The sequence below is a fragment of the Monodelphis domestica genome, chromosome 5, assembly GCF_027887165.1.
Source record: "Monodelphis domestica isolate mMonDom1 chromosome 5, mMonDom1.pri, whole genome shotgun sequence".
Classification (NCBI taxonomy): domain Eukaryota; kingdom Metazoa; phylum Chordata; class Mammalia; order Didelphimorphia; family Didelphidae; genus Monodelphis; species Monodelphis domestica.
In genome coordinates this window covers 54258435-54281355 of record NC_077231.1, presented here as the reverse complement: position 1 = coordinate 54281355, position 22921 = coordinate 54258435, and the positions used below count along the sequence as shown (strand labels likewise).

Below are 22921 nucleotides of genomic sequence, written 5' to 3'. Positions count from 1 at the left end.
ATCTATGGCTGGTCTCTAAGACTATAAGTAGTAGAGGATGTACTGACCCACACTGGTAGAGGGATTGTCCTCATCTGGGAGTTTCTTCTAGCAATAAATCCCAGGTCCAGTCCTATCCCAAGATAACAGTAATGATCACATTTTATAGCACTTTAAAGGCTTTTAAAGCACTTTTCTTTCCCAACAAGCCATTGAGGTTAGGAGTCTTAGTATTATCATACCTACAGGATACCATTAGAGGCAGTTTTTTGTTGACAGAACTAGGGAAAATGGCACCCTGGTCTTCCAAGTCCAAACCGACGGTTCTTACTCCTTCACCACACTACCTCCCAAAGCACAAAGGTGAAGGTTGTTAAAGAAAAGAGGGTAGATGTCCTCTTGCAGGTGTTCCACTGGAAGCAAGATTAAATTCCCTCACTTAGGCAAGGATGAGCTTCACCTGATTTTTTTCCATTTCTTTGTTCTTGGTAGGGTTGATCTTTCTCTCCTCTCGTGAGTGTAAGGTCTTTTGGTGGGCATCAGACCCACTTTCTCAGAAGAAGCAATCTTTCTTTGCTCAGTGTCAATGATACCTATCTTCTATATGCCTCAGTCTCTATGTTGGTATTCTAGACCAGAGAGCTGGTTATCTCACCCTTTTGTTGCCCTTACCTCCTGCCCTCCCTGCTGAGTAAGGATGTTAACTGGCAAATAGGGTGTGTGCCATATGCAAAACAATTTTGCTGTCCAGCCAGAAGAGGAACACTTCACCAGCTTGCTATTTGAAAGACAAGGAGAGGACTGTTAAAAAGGTATGGCTTGGATAATAACAGATTATATATCTCTAGCTCCTTCAGTTCCGGTTTTACAAAGGAAATGACTCAGGCTGAAGATAAACTGGATTTGAAAGCAGTCTGGGTTATGCAAAATGCTTATTTACCTGTTGGCCCCTTTGATTCACAAAGAAATAGTTTCCTTTGTGTGAAGAATGAGAACCTGGCTTTGGGGTTCCTCCCTTCTCTTTGCCTACTGGTTAGCTGAAACTATTCTAGGTGAATTTCCTCCTTCTTTGTGAAGATGGAAAAGGGGGTGGGATTTTATAAGATCTTTAGGCTCAAGAATAACTCTAAGGAATTATCTCAAATCTCTTGAGTTACTCAATAATATATTGTGGGTCTTCTATATAATTGTTTTAATTTTTATTATAATAGATTACTATATTATAATACTATGTATAATATATTAAATGTAAAACTAGAAGGTGTCTTAGTGGTCACCTAGGACAACTTCTCCTTTTTCAGATAAAGGAATTGAGGCAAAGAATGGGGAAATAAGCTAGTAAATGGCAGAACCAGTCTTTGAACCCACGTCTTCTGATTCCAAATCCTGCAGTCTTTTTGTTGAATCATAATGCTTCCCTGACTAATCCAGGGTCTAATTTAATCATCCTTCAAGTTACATACCAAATAAATGTGAACTCTCTGGGAATTGGGATTGTTTAAAAAAATTTTGTCCATCGCTTAGTATCATGATACATGTTGCTGTTCAGTCATATCTAACATTTCATGGCCCCATCTTAGTGTTTCTGTGGCAAAGATACTGGAGTGGCTTGCCATTTTCTTTTCTAGTTCATTTTAAAGATGAGGAAACTGAGGCAGAGTTGAGTGATTTGCCCAGGATTATGTATTATTAAGTGTCTGAAGTTGAATTTGATTTCAGGTCTTGTTGATTCCAGGCTCAGTACTCTATCCACTGTACCACTTAGCTGCCCCATGGTGATATGTCATAGGCAGCTAATAAATGCTTGTTGAATTTAACTGAATTTTTTTCTTAGGCTTCTCTCTATGAATGCTTTCTCTTGCAGTTCAAATCTTCATTTTTGATTCCTTAGGATTATTTCTAGAGATTATTTATATCTCTTATATTTTAGAAAAGTCTACTTTAATCCAAAGGACCTTGGAAGGACTAGTTAAAGATGTCCATTATGCAAAGACAAGTCCAAGGTACAAGCAGCAAGGCAGGACTCTAATAAGGACCTAGCCAGTACTCCATTAATCAATAGATATGTAGTATAATATATTAGATGAGAAACTGAGGCAAATAGGGTAAGTGCTAAGAGTGCTGGCCCAGAGTCAGGAAGATCTGAGTTAGAATTTGGTCTTAAGACACTAGCTTATGATGATCTGGGTAAACCGCTTAACATCTGCCTGCCTCAGTTGCCTCAAATGTGAATAATAATAGTGTGTACCTTGCAGGGTTGTTGTGAAGACCCAAAGAGATAATATTTATAAAGCACTTAGCAAGATGCTTGACCCATATCATATCACTCCTCCCTAAAAATAACCTTCTATGTTGTCAGAAGATAATTATTTAGTTAGACTCAACCTTCTTTTCTCCAGGCTAAATAGCAACAATGTGAAATTTTTAGCTCTTTCCTTAAGGGGTTTACTTAATTCTTTATTTTCTTTCATTCTATAAATTGTTTCCAGTTTGCTTATAGCATTCTTAGTGCCCCAAGAAATCCTGCAGAACACAGGTGCCTTTTGTGTCTCCTGGGAGCTTTGCCATGGAACATTTTCACTGTGCTACCTCAGTCCAGCCCCAAGGCCCTTCTCAGTTGGACTCTTGGTTCCCAGGAGCTTTGGGAGGAGATGCTTTACCAGAGGCCCAGGCTATGCTCCTGCCACAACTGGCCAAGCCCATGGCATCCCCAAGCCCAGCTTCCCCCCCCCTGTTCCTTCATCTCTGGATCTGCTTTAACTGGATGCCCTTGGTGCCTCCACTAACTTTTTTTCAGTGACCAGCACCAAAGTCCAGGGGAATAAAATGGATCAGAGCCAGGCCAAGAATCCAAAGACCAGGATGCAATTGTCTCAGGAGCAGCTGGGGTTCCTCAAGAACATCCTTGACGTGTCCAAATACCTCACTCCAGAGAAGGAGCATGAGTTGGCTGAGCTGTTAGGACTAAGCTACAAACAGATCAAGACTTGGTTCCACAATGAGAGACTGAGGGCAAAGCAATCACAGATGTCCACACGTGACCAGGAGCTTCAACTGCTTCAGCTTGGACCAGCAGCTGGACCTCAAGACCTCAGTCTCGCTGCTTAATTTCTTGAGCACCCAATGAATAATCTTCCTAAAATCTATTCAGGATGGAGCAACCAGATCTCAGAGGACTGTCTCCAGGATTTTGGGGAGGTACCATTTCCTTCCCAGTTGGCACTCCAAACCCCTTACCCTGCCCAAACCTTGGATGGGACCTTAGGGCATGCTGGTTGGAACTCTCCCATGAGACCACAGACCCCTGAGGCTTCTTGTGCCCCATCTGCCACACCTCCCCTCTAGCATGGAGCAGAGTCCAGTTGGAGCTGGACTCAGAGGCTCATGATGGCTCAGAGGCTGGTTCTGCTCCCCAGTCATCCCCAGAGGCTAGTCATGTTCCCTGGGATTAACCTTCCCCCACTCCCAGATCAGTCCAGGATTGTCTGCCACATGAAATGCCCCTTTCTTCTTAGTGCATTCTTCTCTACTGGCTTTCTACTACTTCCTGAGGGTAGTTTTTGGGTGGGCAGCTGCTTTCTGGGGAGGAGTGGAGAGTTTTTTCCCCTCTGAGCTGCTCCTAAGGGGCTTACAAAGCTCTACTTTGGTTTGGTGCCAAAAATCAGTGATTTTCCAAATCTGGATAGAAATGACCTGGCAGCCAAGGAGCAAAGGTGGGGAAAAGGAACAGACAAGACGGGGCTTTGGATTTTCTGTCTTTGAACTCTATTGTTACCTGTAGTGAGGCTTGCTAAATATAGGGAGGGCAACCACCCAGTCAAAACAGCTCTTTCCCTCCTCCTGACCCTCTAGGGACTCTAATGCTGAGAATCTCCAGGGCAGAAGTTCTTAAACCTTGTTGTACAGGGCACTTTTTTTTTGGCAGCCTGGCAAAACCTATAGACCCCCTTCTTTTGAAATGTATAAATTAAAGTATATCGAATTGCAAAGGAAACTAGTTATATTGGAGCCATTATTAAAGTACTAGAAGTGGACCTTCCTTTTATTCCTCACAATCCTGCTCTCTGGAGACTTTAAAATCTTTTCTCTCCTCTTCAAACTTCCAGTAGCTCCTCCACTCTCTAAGCTGAGAATTTGCCTTGGATTTCACTCAAAAATTTGGAACAATTCACAGAAGGCTCCCTGTTATTCCTTCCTTTTCATCTCATGTCACTCAGATTCCTTCTGCTGCTATTTCCTCCTTCGCCCCTGTCTCACATGGTCCTTAAGTGCTCAGGGTCACACAGCTAGGGGGTATCTTGGTCCAGATTTGGACCTAAAGACAAGATCTCTTTTTTTTTTTAAATATATTTTATTTGATCATTTCCAAGCATTATTCGTTAAAGACATAGATCATTTTCTTTTCCTCCCCCCCACCCCCCATAGCCGACGCGTAAGTCCACTGGGCATTAGATGTTTTCTTGATTTGAACCCATTGCTTTGTTGATAGTATTTGCATTAGAGTGTTCATTTAGAGTCTATCCTCTGTCATGTCCCCTCAACCTCTGTATTCAGGCAGTTGCTTTTTCTCGGTGTTTCCACTCCCATAGTTTATCCTTTGCTTATGAATGGTGTTTTTTTCTCCTGGATCCCTGCAAGTTGTTCAGGGACATTACACCGCCACTAATGGAGAAGTCCATTACGTTCGATTATACCACAGTAAGACAAGATCTCTTGTCTTTAGACCTGGCTCTCAACCCACCGAGCCTAGCTGTGCCCAAGAAGTGTTTTAAAAATAATAAATTGGTCCATCTTGTGCAACTATTTACTGGGATTCTAGATTTGCTCTCCTAGCCTTAGATTGTCTTTAATTCTCCCTTCTCTCCTCTCCCCAACCCATCAGTTGCCAAATCTTGTCAAATATTACATGCACACTGTTTTATTCACCCCCTATTCTTTACTCACAAGGTCAACACCATTGGCCAACACCAACAACTAGAGGCAGTCTTCATCCCTCTCTCATCATACTCTTATCAGAGTCCCATACACTACTGTTTTTCTTTACTCAACAAATCTCATGACCGACTTACTGGTGTCCCCTACTGGTGTCTAGCTGTTGCCCGTTCTATTTATGGACGATACCCCAAATCTCCTTCAGAATCATGGTTTGGGAAATAGGTCTTTTCTACTCTTCCACCAACCAGCAAACATTTATTAAGCACCTTTTAAATGTCAGGCATTGTACTAGGTGCCAGGGACACAATACAAAGAATAAAGCAATCTCTACTCATTATTCCATTCCATCATAAAAGAGAAGACAAGAACATGTGTAAGTATGTAAAGAATAAATAAAATTGAACAGACTTGGCATAAATGCCACATAGTTAAATACAAGGCCATTTGAGTGGGAGTACATTAGCAATTTGGGGAAGAATCAAGAAAGAATTCTTACTGAAGAAATGCATCTTGAATGAAGAAAATTGCTCTGTGAAGCAGAGATGATGAGGGAGACCATTCCAAGTGTGTGTGTTAACCAGTGAAAAAGCATTGAAATGGGAAATGGAGTGTCCTTGAAAACCACAAAGAGGTTTTAATAAAGATGATTTCAGGGAGACTTAGAAGGAGCACAAAGCATGGGGTAAATATTGACTAGAAGAGTCTCAAGTGGAAAAAGGACAGGCACTATTACCATTGCCTTCCCTCAGCTGCTTTTATTGGCCAGGATTTTGGGGAGAATGGACTTTTGGAGTAGCCATCCCTAGGTACTGACCCATCAGACCCACCACTGAGGTTTATTTTTGCTTCTTTCCATTTCAAAGAATAGAACTGTTCAGCAGAACAGCCTTTGGTTCTTTGGTAGGGGGACAGCTTGTGCATATCTTCAATCATCCCTCCCCCCAACCCTCTGGCAATTGTTGCCTGCCTTGGGGCAATGATACAGGAGAGGTTCAGATATTTTGCCCCCACTTTTGGACTGGAGAGTTTCTAAAAGGGGATGATCCCAAACTGAGATGGAAACCCGAAGGGTGGCAGAGTGTTAAGGGATTCTACAGAAGAACATGGTAGAAGCACAAATACACTCTCCAAAAAAAAAAAAAGGAAATATTCCATATTTTTTTTCCAGGCATCAATGCATATTCAGAGGGGGGAGGAAGTTAGGCCTAGGCAGAGGAGACAATGAGACATAATGGACAGACTGATACAAAAGAAGTGAGGAGACCTCTCTTTGAACATTGGTGTCAACAAGATCTACCACTTGGGTGACTGTTCAAATCTTCCTCTTTGTAGCTCTGTTTACTCATCTGCAACATGAAAAACATGAAAGGGCTAAATGAGAAAATCTCCAAGGTCTCTTCCTATGCTAGAATTGTCTTAGTTTCTTCTTCCAAGAAACCACATAGATTTGGAACTGGAAGAGCCCTTAGAAGATATCTAGTCCAATCCCCTCATTTTACAGGAAACTGAAATCTGGAAAAGTTAAGTGACTATCTGAAGTCACACAGGTAATATGTGACTCAATCAAAAAGCATTTATTAAGAACATACTAAGTGCCAGGCACTGAGATAAATACTGGGGATACAAAGAAATCAAAAGATGATAATCAAAAGGGAATTCAATAAGTAAACAATTATATCCAACCAGCTATATGCAGGATAGATGGGAAATAATTATCAGAGGGAATATCTTGGAATTAAAAAGGATTTATGATAGAAGGAACTTGTGAATCCAGGTCTTTTGATCCCAGATTCAGATTTTTTTCTCACTCTACCATTCCTCTCTAGTTGACTCTCTATTTTTCCAATGCATACCCTTGTTAGTTCAAGTGGCTACACATTACAAGTCTCAGCTTCAAGTTAATGGATTTATAGGTGTCTGAGTTTACCTAAAACTTAGATTTGCCTTCATCTTTGCCCTTGAGCAGAGATTTCCCCTTTTCTCTTTTCCCAAGGCTTTGCCTTAGGTCTAACTTTTAAGGCATTTAACCCTTACCATCATCCTGGACTATCAGGCTCTGATTTTTATTGCATTAAAAGGTAAATTCTGGTCTGTTGCTGTAGCTTCTTAATTGGTCTCCCTGTACCTGGTCTTTCCAATCATTTCTCCAATCATCTTCAAGGCAACTGCCAAATTAATATTCTCAACAGGTCTGATCATGTAATTCTTCTACTCATGAAATCCAAGTGGTTCAATGCTACCCTGAGGGTCAAATGCTACCTTCTCTGTTGGACATTTCAAGTCCTTCCTGGTCCAGCTCCAGACATCCTTTCCCACATATCACCACCTCTTCATGCACTCTAGTTTAAGCCAAACCTGCTTCTTTGCTGCTTCCTATAGACATTTCCTCTTCCATGTTTTTGCCTTTGTAGAGGCAGTTCCCATTCCTGGAAAAGATGAGCCCTCACCTCCACCTCTTAGAAGTTCTCGTTTTCTTTAAGAATCTGTTAAAGTGCCATCTCTTCTTACAACAGACCTATCTAGTCTTCCTTCCCCTCTCAGTATCCTTCTCTATCCAAATCATTTTATATTAGTCCTTGTCTTTTAGGTTTTGTAGTACTTGCATCCCTACATTGTTCCCCTCCAAGAATATCAGCTCCTTGAAGTCCAGGACTTTCATTTTTGTCTTTGTTTTCCTATCATGGTGCAGGTGATTAATAAATACTAATGATTGAATGAAATGGTTGTCCATTCTACTCAATACATTCCAATAAAAAGGAAGTTATTTTCTTTCCCCTTAGAGACTTTTTTTTTTTGGTCCTCTTGGTACTTATTCCCACTAAGGAGGATGTTTCCTTTTTTCTGCTGGGGTTGGACTATACAGCTACATTTTGCCTCCTAAGTTGCATTTTCAAAATTTCTTTCAAGAAGACTGAGAATCCACAAATACAATCACTAGGCTTGCTGATGTCAGAAAATTCTGATGAATGATTCTGTGTAAATTTGGATTCCTGCTGGGGGGAAAATACAATAAAATGGCCCTGTAAGAGAACCTCAAAACCAATGACATTGTTATATTGGCAAGATCAAGCTGGGCATGAGTGCAAATACTTTTATTAGATTCATCTCAAGTCAAGCATTTTCATCTTGTCTGTGTCAGAAAAGTAACACAGAGAAACGTGTCTGCCAGATAGTAGAGCTGATTTTTAGGCTTTTACAATGTCTTCTGACAAGTAAGTTAGCTGGCAAATGAAGTTCTTCAGGCAATCAGTGGAAATCCAGTCATTAAGAGTACCAAGTAGACATTGAAAGAAGATCTGAAGGTCTTTGGAATTGAGGGGAGAGAGTATACTTCCATTTCAGGCTTAATCATTGAGAATTTATTGCGCGTATTTGCCTGTTGCCCTGGTTAAATTATCTGTATCCTACTGACTAAGTAGGCAGCCATGGAAGGAAAGTTTGGGGTACTTAGAATTGGCTTTTCTATTAATTGTCAAGATGTTGTGATATAGGGGTTAAAGGAAGAAGGGAATACCAAGATGATGGGTGGGTGGGGGTGTTATTTAGACATATCAGACAAATGGGAATGTAGAATTTCTTCTCTACCCATATCTGAAAAAATTCAGTTGGAACTTTTCTTGATTATCTTTCCTCCTCTCATCACCTTTGTTTCCTACTTCTTTTTATTGACCTCTTCTATTCACATCTGATGTAGTGGAAACAATACTGGTCTTAGAGTCAGAAAGATCTGAATTTGAACACTCTTCAAAAACTTACTAGTTGTGTGACCCTTAAAGTGCTATAAAATACTAGTTATAATGATGATGATGATATTTAATCATCATCATCATCTTCAGTATAGCATCCTATCTGAGATATATCTCCACTTTGCTCTCAGTGTGTGTACATGAGGTTCAGGGATAGTTACTACTTTGTAGGGTTTTACCCTTTACATCCTATACTATAAACACTACACAGTATGAGCCCCCACCTGTGTGCTGCTATTAAAAATTACTCAAGTAGATTCAATTTGCTATTAATAAAGGAATTTGCTCAAATGGTGTGGCAAGTTACAAAACTATCTGATATGCATTTTTCCACAAATGTGCATAATACCTGTAGTGATAATAACCCAAATCAAAGTACAATGCTAGTGAGACATGTGTAGGGATGTTATTAAGAAATGTTATTAAGAAAAACACCGCCACTAGAACAATAGGGTTTTGATATCCTTTCTTCTCAGTACTCTAGTCAGACCACATTTTGAATATTATATTTAGGTTTGGACTAAACAGTTTAAAGAAGGACTTCACTCAGTTGAGCATTTAGAAGAGGGAAGTGAGGGGGGTGAAGAGCCTTTAGACCATGTCATATGGAGATCACTTGAAAGACTGGAGGATAGTCAGTCTGGAGAAAAGAAGATTGAGTGGGATGTGATAGATTCTTGCTTGTGCTTGAATAGTTTCATGTAGGGAAAGGATCAAACTTATTTTACTTGGCTCAGTGTGTGTGTAAGAAGATGGTCTTGGCTAATTAAAATAAAATGTTAATTAAAAAAAGTTCACTGTAACACAGGTAGAATCAGCCAAATGAGACACTGGAGATGGTGGAGGTTGCTACTGTTCATATAAGAGTAAATCAAGGAAATTCCATAGACTCAGTAGAGATGAACAAATGACCAAAAATAAAAAAATTTGAGTCAGTTAAGAGTCAATTTAAGGGTGTAAGTTGTACCCCTCATCAAGTCCAATTCCTTACTTGGTATATAGTAAAAGTCTTTCCCTTTTTATTTTTTTTTTAATTTGGAAAATTTTATTTAATTAATTAATTTAGAATATTTTTTTCTATGGTTACAAGATTTATGTTCTTTCTCTCTACTTCCCCTACCCCCCTCTCATATCTGATGCACAATTCCACTGGGTTTTACATGTGTCATTGATCAAGACCTATTTCCATATTATTGATATTTGCACTAGGGTGATCCTGTAGAGTCTACATCCCATAGTAAAAGTCTTAAGCAAGGAAATACTTTAAAAATAGAAGGTATATGATTCTTTAATTTTTTTTAAACCCTTACTTTCTGTCTTGGAATCAATACTGTGTATTGGCTCCAATGAAGAAGAGTGGTAAGGGCTAGGCAATGGGGGTTGAGTGACTTGCCCAGGGTCACACAGCTGGGAAGTGTCTGAAGCCAGATTTGAACCTAGGACCTCCCATGTCTAGACCTGATGATTCTTTAATTTTTTTTTTAATTTTAATATTATTTTATTTGGTCGTTTTCATGATTCTTTAATTTTTAAGCAGCTTTTTATTGATATATTTATACATCCTGTATGCCATCCTGCATCATTCTTCCTTTTAAGAGATCATCCCTTATAAACAAGATTTTTTAAAAGAAAAAACTCATAATTGATCAATACATATAAAATTCTATTGCTATATTTAGTGTTCTATATCCATTGTCTCCTTACATCTGCAAAATAGTAGGGGAAATATCTTCTTACATCATTATCATTATCATTCTTTGGGGCCAAGGTTTTTTTCAATGATAACTTTTCATTATTCATTCTTTTATCATTTTGTGGTAATTTTTTCATTTACATTGTTGTTTATTATTTTCTTAACTTTATTTTCTGTCACTTCAGGTAAGTCTTTCCATATTTCTCTGTATTCCTTGTACTCATCACTTGTTATAGCACAGCAATAATATCACTTCTTTTAAAAAAATAAAATATTCAATGAGGTATTCATCTATTTGAACATCTTTTCTAAGTAGTCTTTACTAAGAATTGCAAACAAACCCACAGGTTCATGGTTTGCAGTTTATTCTCTTCTCTTGAAAATCAAGACATTTTACATTTACCCAGACATATAGTTCCCCTCTTGTCCTCTATGACTTTTTGAGACAATTGGAAATGATTGCTCATCATCATCTTACAGCAACCAGCGCCAATTTTCAGTACCCTAGGAATCACTTCATCTAGTCCTGGGACTTGAGCTCATGAAGGTGTTCTTTCTAGCTCCTTCGTTATCTTGAGTACCAATTCACTACTCTCTTCCTTTGTCCTGGTTGTCCCTCATAGCTGAAATGGAACTCTTTCTTCATCTTCAATACATACATGTATACAGATATATATTGTTTCCTTCATTAGAATGTAAGCTCTTTGAGGGCAGGGACTTTTTCACTTTTGTCTTTGTGTCCCCAGAGTCTATGTTCCTGGTACATAGTAAGCATTTGATGTCTTAGTCAAGCAATAAATACTATCTTTGTTTTGGGTTTGATCAGAGGAGAACACACTCATTTTATTAACTCTCAATCCCATATTGATTTGCAGTTTATCTATAATTAATAGCATTAGAGCAGTGGTTCTCAACCTTTCTAATGCCGTGACCCCGCAATACAGTTCCTCATGTTGCAGTGACCCCAAACCAAAAAATTATTTTGTTGGCTACTTCAAAGCTGTAATTTTGCTACAGTTATGATTTGAATGTAAATACCTGATATGCATTATGTGTTCTCATTGCTACAAATCAAACATAATTTAAACATAGTGATTAATCACAAAAACAATATTTAATTATATGTTGAGAAATATTAATCCAGCAGGAGGTAGCCTGAGTGCTGGGACAGGAGGTAAGTCCTGCCTGAGTAGGGGGTCCGCAGACACTGCCTTCTTTTTCCTGTCTGTCTCCCTCCAGCTCGAGCTGAGGCTTCACTTTGCTGGGGTTACTTGGCTCCGGCTCTGTTGTCCGCTCCAGGAGTTATCTGCTCCAGGACTCATTCTTAACCCCTCCGGAGCCAGCGCTCAGGTGCTCTCTCTGGGTCTCTGTTTGAGTCCAGTCTCCAGGCAACAGGATAAATCCATTTCCCCTCATAGGGGGAGGGCTGCTAATAGGTAACTAATATTAGTACAATGTGTGGGCAGCAGGGTCCCCGTTCTTTCTGAGATCTTGCTGTAAAGTAGTGCAATTTCTCAGCGGCTAAAGCCATCGGAAATATGTATTTTCTGATGGCTTTATGCGACCCCTGTGTTTTGGTCCGTGGACCCCCACCGGGGTTGCGACCCACAGGTTGAGAACCACTGCTTTAGATAGTTTCCTGGGGGCATTGAAAGATCAAATGCTGTGGCTATTGAAAGATTAAGTAATGTGTTACACACTATATGTTAGATGATGGCTTTGGATCCATGACTTGACTCCAAGACCAACCATCTATCCACTACACCATGAATCTGCTTTCAGTGATACCTAAAAGACTAAATTTTCTTTTTTGCAGTAGGATACTTCAATTTATTTGTGATTTATATTTTGTGGATTTGTCTATTGTCTTTTGAGTCTCTGGGTTTTATTACAATCTCCTTTCTTGGATTTTTATCGTGAAATTTTGTTTCTTTTGCTATTCTTTCTACATTATTATAACTTTCTATGATATCTAGCCTGATGAATATGCTTTCTTCCTTACCCTTCCTTTTCAATTTAAAGTCCTTCTAACGCAATTTGCAAGCTCCTGGAGTCAATGAATACATTACCAACCTTTGTTAAGCAGGAACTGTTATTAATATATCTTAATTTCTGGTCTAGAAGTCTAAATTCCATTCTCAGATACCATTTTCTTAACCACTTGTTCACTCTAAAAATAATGATAGTAATAATAAGAACAATATCTGTCATTTGCATAGCACTAAATTTTTCAAAGCACTTTATAACTGTCATCTCATTTGATCTTCACAACAACTCTGAAAGGTAGGTTCTATTATTACTCACATTTTAATAGAGGAGGAGACAGAAGCAAACAGAGGTTAAGTGGTTTGCTATTCCTCACACCTGACATTTTTCTTTTGGGGCATGTTGGACTAGAAAATAATAACGACAGTTAGCACTTATATGGCTCTTTAAAGTTAGCAAAATTCATATGTATTATCTCATTTGATCCTTATAACCACTCTGGGAGTTAGTTGTATTATCCTAATTAAAAAAAAAACTGCTACTGTCTTAGTAACAACTTTAAGATAGAAGTTGATAGTTGTCTTATATTTTGAAAAGTCTTAGAAGACGTTTTGTTATATATGGCATACATTACCAAGAAAGACAGCAGATTTCTCTCTTGCTATTATCAAGTTTATGTACTGCTGCCTAGACCATCTGGGGTGACTCTTGTCTATTGTCCCTGCTGCTGGGAAGCTATACCCAATCAAACCCTTGAGTTAGGGAATTCTAAGTTGCAGGAGAGAGAAAGCTAGTCAGGCATCTGCATTAAATCCAGGACTGATAGGGTGAACTCCCAGCACAAGGTGGTGGGCACTAGGCTGCCTAAGAGGGGCTGAACTGGCTCAGGCTGAGAAAAGAAAGCAAATGAAATCTTCTATGTCAAACAGTATTGGGATCAAGCAGGTCAGTGCCTGGGTGAGATAGGAAGACCTAGTCTCAAACAAATAAAAAAAAATTCCAAACAGCTACTTCAGCATCTTAAGGGGAGGGAATTGCCAACAGTCGTCATTTTCCCAATTTTCCTCTTTCCCTTACTGGATAATCTATCTCCTGAATTTATAGATTTGTGCATGGATTTGTTTATCTTTTGTAAGAACTCTTGCCCTATTGGAGGAATGGCTAACAGCCATCACTTTTCCCATCTTCCTCTTTCTCTTAAAGGGTGATGTATTTTCTGAATTTATGGGCTCATCTATGGATTTGCTTATCTATTGTAAGAACTCTTGCCCAGCTGGAGAGGTCACCAATAGCCATCACTTTTCCCATCTTCCTTTTTCCCTTACTGGATGATGTATCTCCTGAATTTACAGATTCATCTATGGATTTGCTTATCTATTGTAAGAACTCTTGCCCTATTGGAGGAATGGCTAACAGCCATCACTTTTCCCATCTTCCTCTTTCTCTTAAAGGGTGATGTATTTTCTGAATTTATGGGCTCATCTATGGATTTGCTTATCTATTGTAAGAACTCTTGCCCAGCTGGAGAGGTCACCAATAGCCATCACTTTCCCCATCTTCCTCTTTCCCTTACTGGATGATGTATCTCCTGAATTTATGAGCTCATGTATGGATTTGCTCATCTTTTATAAGACCTCTTGCCCCTAGGTTTGGAACCACTGTTGACTTAAGGCAACTATATGATGAGAATATACTATTTATTCCCTAAAATTGCACAGATAAATCACCAATATCTAGTTTTAACCCAGATTACAGCTATCCTATTGATCTGTGTTAATATCTGTGGCAGAAATAATTTTAGAGATCTACAATAATTCAGTGTTCTTTATAACCAGATGCTAATAGTCTTAGGACCAAGCTGCTTGTCTCAGGAGACAGAATGGTTGCACTACTTGCCATGCCTATCAAGGCTCCCAATTATCTTAATCAGTTCTCTCCATAGCCCCTAGAACTTGTCAGGAGGCTTGTGTCATGGGAAATGTATGCGGTGTTTGTGTTAGCACTTTTGGAACAAGACGGGAGCAGATGACTGCTGGGCTAGGCAGGGAACAGTATCTATAAATTGCTTTTGAGTTCCAGAATCCTGTGGCTTGAAAGGTTAGAAATAGGGAGGGGTTTTTTTTGGTTATTGTTGTTCTCGTTATTGTGGAAGTGACAGGGAATTTTACTTGGCTGAGAATGGCCTTAGTGAATAGTCCAACAACATTGATTTCACCATGGGTTTCTGTTTGTGCCCTTCTCTATGCACATCCTCTCCCTTGCTCTTAGGAAGGGCCATGGAAGCCAACTGCTCCCTATAGGCCTTTTAGAAACAAATTAAGAACTCTGCTCTGTATTTTACCATTTGAAATGAATTCTGCATGGTTGGCTTCTAGATTTACTTCCAATCTGGCAGCTTTACAAAAGGAACTATATTTTCTATAGCATCATAATGTTGGAAAAGTCTCTTAAAGACCACTTGTCTCATCAATTCAGCCCATATTTATTAACCAGTGTTAGGCACTGAGAGAGATAATTTCAACCTGGTCCTTACCTTAAAGGAGTTTACAGTTTATTAGTGGAGATTAGATGGTGGTTGGTTAACCATCATAGGAAATACCAGTACAAGGGTACAGTCCCTCAATCAGTCAGGACTTATGAAATTCCCACTATTTGCCTGGTATGATAATAAGCACTGGGTATAGAAAAATAGGCAAAATAAAATAGTTCTTGAATTCAAGGGATTGGTGGGGGAGGAATATATATATATATATATATATATATATATATATATGTATGTACTTTAAAGTTTGCTAAGCACTTTACAAATATCTCATGTTATCCTCACAATTGCCCTGGGATAGAATTGTTATTATTATCCCCATTTTTCAGATGTTTTAGGAACTGAGGCAGGTAATGGTTAAGTGACCTGCTCAGGGTCCCCAGCTAGGACGTATATGATTTGTACTCAGGTTTTCTTGACTCCAGATTCAACACTCTGTCCACTGCCCCACGAGGGAAAATTCAGGGGAGAGCTAAATTACTTCTAGCTAGGAGGATCAAGGAAGGATGGATGGGCAAGGAAGCTTCTGAGTTGGACCTTAAATAAGGATAGAGATTGATGGTTTGTCTTTACAATTCTAGGGAATAAATGGCATATTCTCTATTGTTATCCATTTCTCATTTCTCAAACAGAAATTGTGGGCTTAATGATTTAAGCCTGGAAAAGAACTTAGAAGTCATTTAGCCTAAACCCCACTTTTTATAGATGAGGAAAGGGAGGCTGTTGAAGTTAAGTGATTTAACTAAAACCATGAAAATTTTAAGTGGCAAAGGGAACATTTGAACTAGAGTCCATTGACTTCAAAACCAGTGGAAAGGGTGAGCAATGGACAGATCCTGTGTCTGGAGGAAGTGATATAAATATAGTATCTATGTAAATATAGAAATGTAAAGAATAGAAATCTTAGTAATTAGTCCAGAAGTGGAGGGGGCGAGGAGGAAGGGCAGACTTAGGGGGGAAATGAGCTCAGTTTGGAACATAATGAGTTTTAGGTATCGAAAGGATATTCGGATGGAGGTGGTTTGGACTGGGGAGACATCTCAGTGGGGAATGAGGATCTGAAAGTAGAGACTGGTGAAGAGACTATTTTAAGTCTAGACCATGTCTTCAGAAGAGTGAAAATTGAAACCATGGAAAACGTTTCATCTCTTTTGGAGTTTTAGCATCTTCTCATAGTTCCTGCATTTAATATTTTCTTTCTTAGAGTAGGAAAGTGATTTATGAGAATTTTCCATAGATCCTTGTGTAAGCAGTAGGCAAGTCTAGGGAGTTAGGCAATCTGAGTTGTCAGTCATCCACTAATCTAATAGACCTATCTGAGCCTGGATGGACAGTTTATCCCTTTCCTAATGCATTTGGATGGGTGGAGACTTCCTAGAAACTTTTTTTTTTCCCATTTGGTGCATGACTTTCTACTTCTGTGCAATTTGCTCTCTCTTTCTTTTTAGGGAGGGGGCTTTCTTTTCACCCTCCTTCATACATGCTAAATATGGAAGCTAGCACCAAAAAGAAAATGTTCCCTTTTGCTCCCTTCGTGATTTTGAATAGGAGTATTTCTCTCTTGGATTCTTGTCAGGGATGCAAAGTCTAACACCACTGTTTCCACTCTGTCCAATGATTCTAAATTAACTTCAAGCCCTCAGGTTTGGTCTGAATAAAAATATTATTATTAAAAATTTTTTTGTTTACTTGGGCAGAACCAAGAGAACATTCTATACAGCAACAGAAATACTGTTTGAAGAATGACTTGTATGTGTCCACCTCCAGAGAAAGAGCTGATAAATAGAAATAAGCAAGACATAATTTTATATATGCATATATCTTTTTTTAATCAAATGATGCCTTCTCTAATGGGGGAAAAAAAGGAGAGGAAGGAAGGGAGTTACCTGGGTATTTTAATGTAACAAATAAATAAAAATATTGTTACTACTACTACTACCACTACTACTACTCTGATGAACAACTTTGAAAGGCTCCATAATTCTAATTTCCACAATGACAACCCAGAGGACTCATGAGGAACCATGCCACTTAGCTCCTGATAGATAGGTATACTCAGGGTACCATTGGAGACAAATATTTTGGACATGATTACTGTGAATATTGATTGGGGCAGTGAAGTGACTAGAATACTCTGCCTGAAGTCAGGAAGATGAATCTTCCTGAGTTCAAATCTGGCCTCAAAAACTTACTAGTTGTGTGAATCTGAGCAAGTCACTTAAATTTGTTGGTCTCAGTTTCCTTATCTGTAAAATGAGCTGGAGAAGAAAATGGCAAACTACCCTAGTTACTATAGTATCTTTGCCAAGAAAGTCCCAAATGGGGTGACACAATTGAAAATGATTGAATAACAAGTGTGACTATTTGTTTAGGTTTATTTGTTACTAGGATCTTGTGGGAGGAAAGAAGTTGGGAAAATAGATTTATCTTAATTGAAAAAATTAAATACAAAAACCAAATTAGTGACCATAATACATAGAAAGAGGGCTAGATTTGGAACCAGAGAAGTTAGGTCTGAATTTTGTATCTACCATTTACCACTATGTCACCTTGGGCAAGCCATTTAAACCCTCCAAACCAGAGTTTCTTCATCTGCAAAATGGGGGAGTTAGGCAAGATGGCCTGTCAAGTTCCTTCCAACTTTAGCTCAATGATGCTATGACTTAATGACTTCTTTCAGTTCTAAGTCCTATAATCCTGGATCTATTTATTAAAATGAAAATCAGGGGTTGTCTATGGATTCCTGTAACCCATACTATTCCTGTTTGCTATCACCAGGGGAAAATTGAGACTATATTTATATTAGTTATTGTATTTGCCTAGAATCGGAAGTTCTTTGAGAGTCCTCATTTCTATTTACTTAAATCCATGGGAGTTTCCATTTTGAGTAGCCTCTTTAGAATAACCTGTGAAAGAAAAGCAATATTTCTTTGCCAGCTTAATTGCTGACCCAGACAAGGAAAAGGATCTATTCAAATGATAGAAAACTCCATCTAGCAGGTAATGTTCCTAAGTTTGCATTAAGCATTCTTGTAAATGTCAAGTATCCTTAGTATCTGCTGTAAATTTGAATTTGTGGTTCATTGAGCCAACTTACTTGGAAGCCAGTGAGAGGCTGCAGCCTGCTCTGTTTCCAGCTTGGATGTGTTCTCATTTGTCTTGGTACCACCTTTAAGCTTCCCAACATGGGAATTATTCCTCATACTTTTGCTCTGGCTTATTTTTAAGCCTGTTTTTGTTGATGCTGATTCCTGGGGACTCTGGATTTTACACAGGTGGTGGGAAAATTGTTAGCTTATGAGAGAAGACCAAGGAAAGGGATTCACCTTATGTCAGTTTCTGTTTCCTGAAAGGAGAAAGATTTCAGCACACCCATACCATTCCCTCCTGTCTTGCAAAATGGGACTGAGTTTTTCTTTTAATCACAATTTAGATGTATAGGGCACTTGGAGTTATAAAATACTTTCCAATTTACAGAGAGTATTACCTATTGTCTCCTTTGATTCACACAATAGCTCTGGGGGTTGGACCCTCATCTTACAGGTGAGTAAACTGAGGCACAGAAAATAAAGTGATTGGGCAGGAACATAGTTGATGTTCAACCTTCACCATTTTTTTACATACTGTTTTTGAATTTTTTCTCTTTTTATATGTTGCCAGGCTTTTGCAAGTTCCTTTTCTAAGTGGAAGAAGGCTGTTAAGGATGGTGGAATGGAGGAAGAAGGATTTGGGAAAGCTACTTGTCCAGGCTTGCTTGAATGTTGCAGTCCTGATTGCTTTTAAACCACAAGAAACTCTATGCTGGCTGATGGACACAGAAACATGCCATGAGGCAGCCTCACTGGCCTCTAACCAGTTCAAGTGAATACCAGTCAAAGGCATCTTTGGTTCCATGCCAGGGGGAAAGACAGCAACAGCAAATCCAGTATGTGCTGGATCCCCCATATGGGACTCATCATCGGTCTACAGCTGTTGTCTTTGCTCCAGAAATGGGCTGCTGAATTCTTTTTAATTCTCCTTCTCAGAAGCTCTAAAGGAAATGTGTCTTTTCTGCTCTCTGCCCATATCTGTTTATTTTGGCGGAGAATCGCCATGATTTCCTTTCTTCTCCCCCTATCATTTCTTTGATTCTTATTTTTTCTCTTGTTGGAGCCTTCTTGTGCCTGGAGGGACCGAAGACATGCTCAGTTCCATAGAAACACAAGGGCTGTGTTTGAGGCATCTTAAAGGAGCTAAATCGGTACTGCCTTGTGACCGAAAATGCAGTTTTCACATGCCCCTGGAACCAAACTTGCTGGGAGAAGAGCACATGAAGATGCTTTTCACCCACATCATATGATGTTTATACCCGAGAAGAACCTTATGGCCACAAGGTTTTCCATTATTTATTTTTTCATTTAAAAAAGTCCATTTCCTTTCACCTCCCCCTTCCATTGGAAAAAAAAAGGAAATCTTTGTGACAAATATGTATCCTCAATCAACCAACCAGACAAACATCCCTGCAATGACCACATACATATATATATACACACATGCACATACAACACATGTAAATACATACATGCACACATATATCTATATGCATATATATTTTGCACCCAGAACCCATCTCATCCCTGATTGGAGACAGGTAGCACATCTCATTATGCTTCTTTTATAGCAGATGTTGGTCATTATGTGGCTCCGAGTTCTTAAGTATTTGAATGTTACTTATCGTAACATTCTTATCGTGTAACTTGCTCTCCTTATTCATTCCCTTCACTTTGGGTCAGTTCTTACAACTTTTTCCTGGTTTCTTTGAAACTTCCATTTTTTTTTTCAATTATTTCCAGCTGGTTTCAAACTCAAGGGAGGGGTGTAACTCTCATGATTTTTATTTCAATTGATTTATGATTAAAAAATTCCATATGACTAAAGTATGGGTTCTTAACTTTGGTTCTATGAACATATATAAATGTATACATATATATGCACACAGATATGTTCATATTTAAATTAGTTTCCTTTGTAATTGTGTGGATTGTAATTGTGAGGAGTTTAGAGGTTCTGTCAGACTTCCAAAAAAGTCTAACACATTGGGGGCAGCTGGGTAGCTCAGTGGATTGAGATCCAGGTCTAGAGATGGGAGGTCCTGGGTTCAAATCTGGCCTCAGACACTTCCCAGCTGTGTGACCCTGGGCAAGTCACTTGACCCCCATTGCCTAGCCCTTACCACTCTTCTGCCTTGGAGCCAATACACAGTATTGACTCCAAGACAGAAGGTAAGGGTTTAAAAAAAAAAAAGTCTAACACACACACACACAATGAAAACCCGTGGGTTAGAGAAATATCAATAATGAAGATGTAAACCGTATTCTTTTAAAAAAATCTGGGAAAATAGATGCTTGACCTTTGGAGAACTGGGCACAAGTCTTTTCTCGAACTCACTTTGCTTCTCAGTGTTCCAGGTAATTTTCTAAGTTGAAGAGTAGTTTTGTGGAGGAAATTTCTCAAACTAGTGAAGTCACACGTATGGACAAAAAAGAAGAAGAAAGAACACAGGTGATAATGATGCTACTAAAAGTGGATATTTACATATATGTTATCTTGAGGAATGGCTACTTCTCTTTTGGTGGCTGGAGTATTTCACTTATTCTGCCTTCTCAAGAATCCTCTTGGCTCTAGATGCAGTTACATCGTCCAAACTGGGTTAAGTCCTGGAAGAAACTAGTCTCTAGTGAGATTGAGGCTGGATACCATTTTTCTTACATTCTTTGGCTTATGGTCCTGTACAGTCAAATTGTTGGAAGATTAGATTTAGGGTCAAATCCAGAGTTTCCCCCCTAAAATGACAATTAAAAAGGTGCTCAACATACAATATGCTCAGGAATGGGACTGATATTTATTTCCTACATACAAACAGAATGCCAAACACAAAATATTCCGAAGCACACATTTGACAAGAACAAACTTAAAATGGGATTCCAGGGTTTGTCTTATGAATATTGTTAAAATCTGCTGGGAGGCTGATTAGAACATTAAACAGTTTGCAAAATTGCAAACTAGGAATTTGACATTGCATCTCAGTTGGACACTGTCCAAATAACTTCTGGTACATGCCTGCTAGTAAAGTAAGCCAGGTTTGATCTAATCCTCTTCTTGTGAAGATATTACATTTGATGCCAGTCAGCTTCATTCAATAGACTTTGAACTCACAAGGTTTCTTCCAAGGATAGACATATCCTTCTTGAGATAATCATTTTTGATCAAGAAATAATTACCATAATAGCAGAAAAGGCAGCCATGTACCTAAGTATCTGTTCATTTAAAATCTCCCTACACTAGCTGTTATGTGGATACGGTTACCATGATTCTGGGGTGGACAGGACCAACCCTTCCCTTTCCATTATAGAATGTCTCTGAGTTTCATGATGCCACCTGGAGGCTGGAAGAAAGAGAACTGGCCCGACTCTAATCCTTTGAACTGATGTGATACCTCCACCCTTTGCTGTCTTCATAGGGTGGAGTGTGGGGTGAACCAGGGGACCATTCCGGATTTGCCACCTCATTCCAAAATGCAAAGTTATTTCAGTGTGCAATTGCTACATGGTCAGAAACAGTCATAAGCATTCTTCATCTCTGCCTCACTCAAATGCTGAGTCACTTGGTTCCTGGATAAATTTCTAGGGGATCTTTGGGTGCATTCTCCATGGACTGTCCGCCAGAATCTAATTCATACATATGTTTCTATATGATATTTAATTTGCCTTCAGGTTATCTCAGCTAATCTTTAAAATAGTCCAGTGAAGCAAGAAGGATGGAGATTTATATCTTGATTTCCCAGCCTGAAAAGGAAAACCCAGAGAAAAAGTAGATGACAGGTAGTTGACCTGTCCCATAGAATTGCCTGGTTTGCATTTCTGACAATTTCTTCACCTATAAAATTAGGTTTGGTTGAAAAATTGAAGGGAAAGATCAAGGAAGATCTCCTGGAGGAGACTGTACTTAATTGGGCTTTGAAAGAAAAGGGGGATTTCAATAGATGGAAGAGGGGCTGGGAAATTCCATCCTAGGCATTTTAGTGCTGTGGGAAAAGCAATGAGTTTACTTACATATGAGAGGACTTGTGTTTGTATCCTGGTACTGTTGTGGGAGTGGAAAGGAAGGGATGAATGCCAAAGATATAACAGAAGAATTCATGGCAATTGGCAACTGCTTGAAAATTGGGAGGATGAAGATGACTCAAAGATCAGAGGATTATGTAATATAGAAGAGACTTCTAATTTAAACTCTCATTTTATAAATGGGGAAACTGAGGTACAAAACCATTAAATGACTTTGCCAAGGTCATTCTGGGGAATATGGATCATGTTTAAAAATTTAGAGGAAGGGGGGGACTGGTAGAATCTTTTGGCTTCCGACATTCTCTCTGACTCATTTACTATATCTGGATTGCTCTACTGACTCTCTGGCTTCCTTTAAGTATCAATGAAAATTCTACCTGTTCCAGGAAGCCTTCCCTCTCTCAAGTATTTCCTATTTATCCTATGCATAGCTTGCTCTGAATATATTTATTTGCAAATTGTGTCCTCCATTGTGTTGTAAGTTCCTTGAGGGCAGGGATGGTCTTTTGCCTTTTTTCATATTCACAGAACTAGCATAGTACTTGGCACTTGGCAGGTACTTAATAAATGTTTATTGATTGAATAATGAGAAAGGAAAATCAGAGGAGGCAGACTAGGAGGACAGCCATGAATGTACCCCCCCCCCCCCAATTTTGGAAGCCAAGAAGGGAAGAGCAGCTGTCAAGAAAAAGAAGGTAATTCATTTTGTCAAATACTGAAGAGAAGTAAAGGCAGAACCAAAAAAGGCAATTGGAATTTAGCAGTCAAAAAGTGATGGTGGAGGCAGCAGTTTAAATAGAGGAGTGGGAGGGGAAGTCTGGTTGCAAGGGGTTGTGGAATGAACATGTTGGGAGGAAGTGAGGTTACATTTTTAGATTGTGATTTCTAGAAGTTTGGGAATGAAAGGAAGGAAAGAAAAGCAAAAAAAGGAAAACAG

At 39.1% G+C, this 22921-nt stretch overlaps 1 long non-coding RNA gene across 1 annotated transcript; it reads left to right on the top strand.

Moving 5' to 3' along the window:
* The first annotated feature begins 446 nt into the window (after window positions 1-446).
* On the top strand, window positions 447-4013 carry LOC103095710 (uncharacterized). The gene is made up of 2 exons (XR_472364.2): window positions 447-791; window positions 2469-4013. It is a non-coding gene; the product is annotated as an uncharacterized LOC103095710 (long non-coding RNA).
* Window positions 4014-22921: the final 18908 nt, after the last annotated feature.